Source organism: Salvelinus sp. IW2-2015, linkage group LG12 (assembly GCF_002910315.2).
Source record: "Salvelinus sp. IW2-2015 linkage group LG12, ASM291031v2, whole genome shotgun sequence".
Classification (NCBI taxonomy): Eukaryota; Metazoa; Chordata; class Actinopteri; order Salmoniformes; family Salmonidae; genus Salvelinus; species Salvelinus sp. IW2-2015.
The window spans coordinates 389,807-399,874 of record NC_036852.1 but is presented as its reverse complement, the minus strand read 5'-3'; the positions used below and the strand labels follow the sequence as shown (position 1 = coordinate 399,874).

Sequence of the window (10,068 nt, the reverse complement as noted above, 5' to 3'; positions counted from 1 at the left end):
ATTAAACTCAGACTTTATACCGAAAATAATGAACAGAAACGTGAGAACGTTTCTTCCTCGTCGCCAGTTTTTGTTGTATAGCACACTGTATTACTTATACAACTAATATAAGMAKARGGCGGGAGTAGAAACTAACGTGGCCATTGTTTAATGCATTTCACAGGACAAAGCATTCCAATGTACGTGAGCAAGGGGGTGTGACATGCTCATTGCTCACATGGAGCACTCCAAACAAAAGTCAATGAAAAAAAATTCAAAACTCCTAAATGATGGTTATGAAATAAACCAAACTTGTTTCTCACAAGTGAAGCAGGTTGTGAACTCTGCAAACAACGTTTCCACTCCGAGAATGAGAACGGTAAATGACTAATGCATTAACATTAAGATAACCAAATTACGGGGATTAACAGTACATTTACTAGGCCTACTGGTTACATGTGTAATGGGGGAATTGATACAAATAAACAAAGGGCAAACAATTCACACAATGAAACAATTGATGTACACGAATTGGTGGGAGACTGCGGAGCACATTCTGTAGAGCTGAGTGCATGTGTTCCAGAGAAAGACGCTCATATCTTTGCCACCCACCCCTCCCCTTCTTGTCTCAACATTTTAAATTATACTCAAGACACTATCTTCACACATATTGTTAATGGTTTTCACTGACAGCCGCAACTCAATAATCAGCTAGGCCTATTGCCACGCGCGCTGCCCAAATTGCAGGCTTCCCAAATAGGCATAACAATCCACATATGTTTCTTTTAAAGAAGCTAATGATCCTTTGTCGCTTAGTCAAACTCTCAGGTAAAGTATTTTTTATGATTTTATTTAGACAGGACTAATTATATAATATTGGCAAAACAGCAATTTAACTTTAGGGGAAGCCAGTATACGAAAAGTGCACTGTGAATCCTCCGACTTTCTTTTCTAATTCATGTGTCTGAAACCAGAGATATGTATATAATGACCAGATTTAACTAGGCAAGTCAGTTAATTACAAATTCTTATTTACAATGACAGCCTACCGGAGAACAGTGTGTTAACTGCCTTGTTCAGGGGCAGAAGCACAGATTTTTACCTTGTCAGCTCAGGGATTTGATCCAGCAACCTTTCAGTTACTGCCCCAACACTCTAACCACTAGGCTACCTTTCCGGCCCGATTTGCTCATCAATCTGTTGGCTCACGTCTCGGTCAAATAAATGATCCATATTTCAATATTTTATTTGGACGGGCGAGGAGGTATGGTAAGGCGGTCCTGGACCCCCATAATGCCTTCCCTGCTTTATGGCAAATATTGATATAATAGCCATCATAAACTTGGACTTGTGTTATATATTGTGTGGCCCTCCCACTAAGACTCGGGCATACAGAGCATACAGTTTACTAAGCTACAGATGAAATAAATGATGAACTTCACAGGGTGGTGAATGTCCAAGGTTATGAGTTTGATGCTCCTTTCAAATAAATATTTATGGTCTTCTTCTGGTGACATGAGGATCGATGCTTTGCGTCCGTTTGACAAATACAAGTAATATCACTATTATCCATAATGTCATAGTTTAGCCCCACTGTAGCTGCAAGCTGTTGGCTAGAGCGCATGTGCCAAAACCAGATTGGGCACATTTGTTGTGTAACACAGCAGTCTGTGTAACACACAGTGGCGGTTTTAGCACCTAAATCTGGGTGGGGCAAACAATTTTTTTTTTTTTAAATGCATGCCAGCAAAGCCACTACACAACACTACACAATACATGAATTGCACTAGAACGGTGACAAACGGTGCCCACAAACTGTTAGGGCCTACATACAGTAGAGCTGTCCCAACAGCAGAGCTTTCTTTTCAGCACCATGGAGTGAATCCTTACCACCGCTACACCTGGCTATCAGCGGAGCCTTGTCTGGCATCGAAACAGTTCATTCAGCCTCATTTACTGCCCTTTAAAAAAACATAGCTAATATGGCTGACTTGCTTAAACAAATGTGGTTTCAACTGACAATCGAGATGTACAAACTATGGCATAAGGGGACGACGAGCGGATAAGAGGCAATTCGTAATTTCAATTAAGACATCAATGAGGGAGCTAGGATGGACAGGGTCAAAATAACTTTGTTCAGCACTTCAGAACATGGGCCGTTGGTACCGTATTCTCCCTGTATACCAAGTCAGAACCGTAGCATAAATAAAGGGGGCATATAAGCTGACAAGGAAAGRTCTTACAATATTCGATGATTACATTTCTCTTAAACAGGCTATAGGCTACATGTGAACCACCAAGTCAGAACAGTAGGCTAAGTTATGAGGGGGGGAAAGGGACCAAATTATTAGGGTMAGGCACATGGGCTARTAACAGCTTASTACACAACATYCARTTAGTATTACTTTCTTYGCTASAGTATACATATCTCRCAGGCATATTACATAAGTTATGGAGCAGCATACAATACATTTTTGGACTCACCTTGTTGTGCAGTGCTCACTTGAACAGGAAGGTGGTGCGGCGGTCCTTGTGGGCAAATTTTGGCATTCTCTGGAGTTATGGTGCTTTCAAGACAACCGGGAACTCTGAGAAAAACAAGGTTGAGTCATGACGTCAGTGATCTTCAGGTCAGAGCTCTAGAAAGAGGCCAATGTTTTCAACCTTTTCTGGCCCATGGTGTTTAATGTTTATCCTTTTAAGCTTGGAAAAGAGACCCTTAAACCCAGACTTGGACCACACACCCACTCCATTGAATAGCAGGCTAGTGATCGCTTTGCAACACTTGCAGTTAGCCGCTGATTCCTTCCAAACCACTCATTGTTGAATTTGCGATTTCCAACTTGTTGTGTAATGTTTATGTCCAATGGCCGATGAGCACCGATATGTTTATGTATAATTTCTCTTCATATCACAGGGATTGAAAAGGATTTGCCAGTAGATAGTCAACGTGATTCATGATGACTGCTTGTCTATCTTGTTCGCTAAGATTTTGAAAGTATGATGTTGACATTTATTAGTCCAATCAAAGCTACAGTAGATATGTGATTTGGCGTCATTTTATGTATCCAATGTACTTGACCCCCTTCTTGGATGGACACTTCTAATGTAACTCTATAGCAGCACACAAGGGGGATTGAATTTTCGAGCACTCCCCATAGATTTTGCGGTGACGTAGTGTCCCCATGAGTGACAGAACACTGAGCAAATCATGGRGCAACTAGAGAACATTACCAACACCTARGCTCCGTATTTTCCGCTGGCTGCCCAACCACCACAGAAAGRACTGAGCTAAGCTTAAACATCTGTATTTTGGAGCTGCTTTACTCAAGAAAGCAAAAAAGAGACCATGTTTGTATGCGACTTTATTAACTCATAGATACATTTTTTTTACATTGTTTGCGAATGGACGTGTGACACGTATTAATGCCAAAATAACATGCACAACAGGCAGCAACAACAACTTTTAGCTGAACAGGAGGGGCTCAAAAAAGGTAGGGCTCAGCCCCACCTGCCCTGAATGATGGGTCGCCACTAACTCAGCAGTCTATGTAACACAACAGTTTGTGACAAACCGTCAGTAGAGTTGCAAATGAGAGGTGAAACTCATTTAAACGTGTATTTTTCATTTGGTACAACATTTATTTTTGTGTACTATATCATCACGCACAGCCTTTTATCTGCAAAAAGTCAGTTTGATGGAAACATCTCTCTGGTGGGAAAATGTGCGTATTGTTACATGCAGATTTTAAAACATTTGCATGAAAATCAGTCGGAAATTGGATGGAAACCTAGCTAGTGATATAATAGTGGACAGGGTGTAGACAAAGACTTTAATCTGTAGTGTAGTCTAGATACATTTCTGCTCCAGTGGTGGTGGTGAGGGGGGACATACTAGTCACTACATAGACCAGATACACCCATCAATCAGAATTCTAGACCTAAACAGTAAAGGTTGACAATGTCTCTTTCCATGGCAATAGTGTTAGGACTACGTATTTATACCCTAACCATAATGTGTTACCCTGGATACATTAATACTCTGATACATGTATGAAATGTCTGCTTTTCCAGATGATCATTCTCTTGAAGTGGGAGGTGAGCTCCTGTTGAAACCAGACAAGTCCACAGTGCCTGACTTCATCACAAGCATCAAACGGAAGCATGGAAATAACAAGGTGGCAGAGTGGGACAAGGATTTTGGTCTGGACATCTATGCGCCTTTCAAAGAGCGCACAACCCTGGACCAGAATACTGGAGCTGAGAATCAGTGGATTGAGTTTATTCTGTGGAGTTCAACYGCAAACTGCTTGAAGACATATACATTATCTGTTATCAGTAAGTGTGTGTGGTCATGTAGAAACAGCAGGTTYTGTATTGGCTCACAAGCATTTTGCCAAATGATTCCTGTTTCTTTCCTCTATTTACAGAGGCAGTCCCCAAACCCACAATCACTTCTTCCTGTAACCCAGACAAAACCTCCTGCATTCTGACCTGTGAAGGTGACACCACTGATGCTGAACCCGTCACCTACAGCTGGAAAYTGGGAGAGGGYGCGTGGSAGYWRMTAGACAAACAGKMGAWTGTCTRTAASAGCGACASTGGCAAAWCAARCAARYGTTACAAGTACARCTGCAAGCTGAATAACTCTGTTAGTGAGGAAGTCAGTGAGCCAGTTGGAGAGGTGTTTGGTRCAGGTGAGTGGACACTCATAAGTGTGTTACAGTCTTATGTATTGATATGTRAGTAACACTGCTAGTGTTGTAGGACATTTTGAATGCTGCACTATGTTGAATTCATTATACATTTCTTTCAAAATTGTCACGCCTGCTCCRGCTCTCCCTCTCTGGCGCTCGAGGGGACCAGACTGCCTATCTTTACGCACATCTGACCCCTTCGTTACGCGCACCTCATTGGACACACCTGAACTACATCATTATTTGATTGCCTCCCCATTATCTGTCTGTTTCCTCTGTGTTCCCCGTGTCAGCATTGATGTCGTTACTTTGTCCCCTGTCCAGACGCTGTTCCTGTCCTGTTTCATGTCCGTAATTTATTAAATGTCCTCCTGTGCTTCCTGTCTCCAGCGTCGATCCTTACAAGCATATCAATACAAATATATATATATTTTTCTTTTCAGAGCCTTCCACAGTTGGTGGTGGTGTTGTCTGTGGTTTACTTGTCACAGCGCTTGTTATCACCGTAATAGGTAAGGACAGCACATCTATAGTAACAGAGTAAATCACGTATAAACTGGTTACATGTAAATATTTCTGAATAAGACTGACATAACAGCTGCAACAACAGTGAGGTATACCCCCTGAAGGGGATACCTATTCTAGCTGTATTTACAGTAGTGTTCAGGCTACTGTTATAGTCAAGACAAGGGGTTAGATGCACCACCTGCTGTAGGTCAGTCTTCATAATGAGTCACAGGGAGGCACCAAATTGGATCGCGCCCAGTATGCATTAGTCTAATCTGAATTAATCAGCAAACAGGATGGTAATTACTTTGTGGTAACCTAAAAATATGTTTAGTTTACAATGGATATTAGATGTGAAATCGCTGGCTAGGTTTCTTTACCTTTGTCATAGGCTACACCCATCCAGTTTTTTTCAATCGAGTGTGTCAACATGCAAGTTTACTTTCACTTTTACAGATAGCTCATGTCTGCATGTAGGTTGAAGACATAGACACAGTCAACATGCTACACAACTGTTTGTTACAAACTAACCCAAAAAAATATTTCAAAGAAAAGGCTCACAATGCCTATGAAGACGATATGGGTGATGAAACTACGGAAAGCCATTCATTTCCAATGGCAGAGAAGCGAAGTGTGCGGGGTACTGTTGGGCGATGCTAGCATGGGCGAGGGTCGTGAACTGGGTGGGACCAAAGTTGGAGAAAGCTCAATTTGCAAATACTATGCAAATACTTACCGCCATCGCGGCGGGCTTGAAGTACATCCCAACACAAGTCAATAAAACATKATGTTAGAAAACTGCTAATAATAATCCATGGGTAGAATCTGAATTGTTTACTCTTTGCTTCCTCTGTCCTCAATTCCTTCTCAAATCAAATTTTATTTGTCACATACACATGGTTAGCAGATGTTATTGTGAATGTAGCGAAATGCTTGTTCTTCTAGTTCCGACAATGCAGTAATATCTAATAAGTAATCTAACAATTCCATAACAACTACCTAATACACACAAATCTAAGTAAAGGGATGGAATAGAATATGTATACATATAAATATATGGATGGGCAATGACCGAGCAGCATAGGCAAGATGCCATAAATGGTATGAAATATAATATATACATATGGGATGGGTAATGCAAGATATGTAAACATTATTAAAGTGACTAGTAATATATACATATAACTATATGGATGAGCAATGACCGAGCGGCATAGGCAAGATGCCATTGATGGTATAAAATACAGTATATACATATGGGATAGGTAATGCAAGATATATATGTAAACATTATTAAAGTGACTAGTGATCCATTTATTAAAGTGACCAATGATTTCAAGTCTGTGTGTAGGCAGCAGCCTCTCTGTGTTAGTGATGGCTGTTTAACAGTCTGATGGCCTTGAGATAGAATCTGTTTTTCAGTCTCTCGGTCCCCGCTTTGATGCACCTGTACTGACCTCGCCTTCTGGATGGTAGTACAGGTGAACCTCTCAAGCTCTGTCAGGTTGGACGGGAGCGTCACTGCACAGCTATTTTCAGGTCTCTCCAGAGATGTGAGATCGAGTTCAAGTCCGGGCTCTGGCTGGGCCACTCAAGGACATTGAGACTTGCCAGAAGCCACTCCGGCGTTGTCTTGGCTGCGTGCTTAGGGTCTGAGGTCCTGAGCGCTCTGGAGCAGGTTTTCAGCAAGGAGATCTCTGTACTTTGTTCCTTTCATCTTTCCCTCGATCCTGACTAGTCTCCCAGTCCCGGCTGCTGAAAAACATCCCCACAGCATGATGCTGCCACCACCATGCTTCACCATAGGGATGGCGTCAGGTTTCTTCCAGAGGCATCACTTGGCATTCAGGCCAAAGAGTTCAATCTTGGTTTCACCAGACCAGAGCATCTTGTTTCGCATGGTCTGAGAGTCTTTAGGTGCCTTTTGGCAAACTCCAAGCAGGCTGTCACGGGCCTTTTACAGAGAAGTGGCTTCTGTCTGACCACTCTACCATAAAGGCCTGATTGGTGGAGTGCTGCAGAGATGGTTGCCCTTCTGGAAGGTTCTCCCATCACCACAGATGAACTCTGGAGCTCTGTCAGTGTGACAATCAGGTTCTTGGTCACCTCCCTGACCAAGGCCCTTCTCCCCCGATTGCTCAGTTTGGCCAGCTCTAGGAAGAGTCTTGGTGGTTCCAAACTTCTTCCATTTAAGAATGCTGGAGGCTACTGTGTTCTTGGGGACCTTAATTGCTGCGGAAAGTTTTTGGTCCCCATCCCCAGATCTGTGCCTTGACACACTCCTGTCTCGGAGCCCTACGGACAATTCCTTCAACCTCATGGCTTGGTTTTTGCTCTGACATGCACTGCCAACTTTGGACCATATACAGACAGGTGTGTGCCTTTCCAAATCATGTCCAATCAATTGAATGTACCACAAGGTGGACTCCAATCAAGTTGTAGAAACTTCTCAAGGATGATCAATGGAAACAGGATGCACCTGAGCTGAATTTCGAGTCTCATAGCAAAGGGTACTTTGAATACTTAAGTAAATAAGGTAATTCTGGTTTTATTTTATTTTCATAAATGTGCAAACATTTCTAAAAACCTGTTTTCACTTCGTCATTATGGGGTATTGTGTGTAGATTGATAGTAGTGTGTAGTTCCCCCCCCCCCCCATCAATTTAAGAATAAGGCTGTAACATAACAAAATTAGGAAAAAGTCAAGGGGTCTGAATACTTTCTGAATGCACTGTATGTGTACATTTATTTTGCAACACCAGCGGAGTGGTCAGCATGTTAGCTCCCTTTAAAAAANTCAGCATGTTAGCTCCCTTTAAAAAAGCATGTGTATATTTAGTGATTTGTCATTCTTTTGAGGTTTTTTGTTTTCATGCGTTCTTGTTGATTGTAGGCCTGGGTAAGTCCTTTGATGTATGCCTTTTATTTCAATGCATGTGTAGGATTTATCTAAGCATAGTTTGCATTCATCGTCAGCTGTTTAATGCACCGGTTACTTTCACATTGATTTGAAGTCGGCCTTGCGCAGGTACTGTATGCATGCTCTCAGAAATGATGTCTCCTTATTGCAGCTTAAGCATGTAAATCTGGGTGAAGTCATACTCCATAGTTGACAGAATGGTTAATGCACAGACTTGTACTTTATGAGGGGTTATTTCTCACTCTGTTAAACTTAACACATAAGATACAGAACCATGGATCAACTTGGAAAATAACACATATTTTTTTACTCCTCAGGAATGTTGGTGTGGAAGAAAAAGACAGGTAGGATGATTATCTGTCTCTTCCTGTCTCAATTCTTCATACTCACTGGTTCACAAAAGGATTTGAACATTTGGATTCCASTGAAAACAAAGAACCATTTGAATGTCTTACATTTTTGTCTCTTTTTCATCTCAGAACATCCAGATGACAACCATGAGGGAAATTTTGAGCAAGGTTTTTTGTGGAATGTGTGGTAAGTGTTACCCTAATTTGACTCTGGTCCCTTTTCAAACTGCTAACAGGGTCCCCAAAGAATTACAAACACAACATCATTAATTCCTTTAATATTTCTTCCATATTTTCAACCTTCCATGCTTCCACACAGGACAGTAGTGTTGTTTTTGTCCCAACCCAGAAATCCAGAAACATGATTTAATCGAATTAGGGCCCTTAGTAATAGGTATCTCCTATTGTATACGCTTGCGTGCGTGCCTACGTTTGTGTGAGAGAGNTTAGTAATAGGTATCTCCTATTGTATACGCTTGCGTGCGTGCCTACGTTTGTGTGAGAGAGTGCGAGAGTGCGAGTGTGTCACGTTCTGACCATAGTTCTTGTGTGTTGTGCTTGTTTTAGTGTTGGTCAGGACGTGAGCTGGGTGGGCATTCTATGTTGTGTGTCTAGTTTGTCTGTTTCTGTGTTCAGCCTAATATGGTTCTCAATCAGAGGCAGCTGTCAATCGTTGTCCCTGATTGGGAATCATATATAGGTGGCTTGTTTTGTGTTGGGGATTTGTGGGTGGTTGTTTCCTGTCTTTGTGTTTTGTCTGCACCAGAAAGGACTGTATCGGTTTGCCACATTTGTTATTTTGTTTTGTAAGTGTTCACGTTTATTTGTCGTATTAAACATGTTGAGCACTGGCTACGCTGCGTGTTGGTCCGATCCCTGCTACACTCTCTCTTCTCGTGAAGAGAGGGAAGGCTGGCGTTACAGAGTGCACAACAGTAATCCCACCACCCAGAATATTTCCAAGTTTTCTCATCATAACCTTATGCACACGTAAAGGGCAAATACCTCCTAAATTCAAGGAACCTCTTCTACTCTGTTTACTGTAAACAATGTTGATGGATGGTGTAACTTTACAGGGGATGCCGTTAACAATCAGAATTCTGTTGCCCCAGATACTGTTTATCACACTGTAGGGGATGTTCAGGTCGCCAACCGTGGAGCATTTGGGGTTCTCTCTGGGGTTGGCATAGATACCATATGCACCATAGGYGAGWAGWCTTCTAGAGATTACTRGATGAATCAGAATAATAACAATCCCACTAACACAGGTAGTAACACTAAGASAACTTTTACATGGTACTTCTATGGGGACATTTTGACAATGCAGATATGTGGAGATGTTGCCAGAAATGTGTTTCTCATATTATTTGTGGTGGCATTTATTTGAAGAACATGTTTTAGTGACATCTACATACAMTATGAGAAGGTGATTACTAATGTGAGTTTAAAGTTAGCAGTGTGTGGACTAGCATATATAAAATGTGTATTTATGCAGTTGGAATCTGCAAGGAAAATGTGCTTTAAATGATGTACTTGTGACAAGTATTTGAAATAACCTGCTGGGTTTTGGTTTATCTTTACATCTATGCATTTTTTCACTGTCAAAATGTCGCCC

The 10,068-nt window shown here is 41.6% G+C and overlaps 1 pseudogene; it reads left to right on the top strand.

The window, feature by feature from the left end:
* Positions 1-8,259, top strand: part of LOC111971049 (CD48 antigen-like) — a 38,928-nt pseudogene extending 30,669 nt beyond the window's left edge.
* Positions 8,260-10,068: the final 1,809 nt, after the last annotated feature.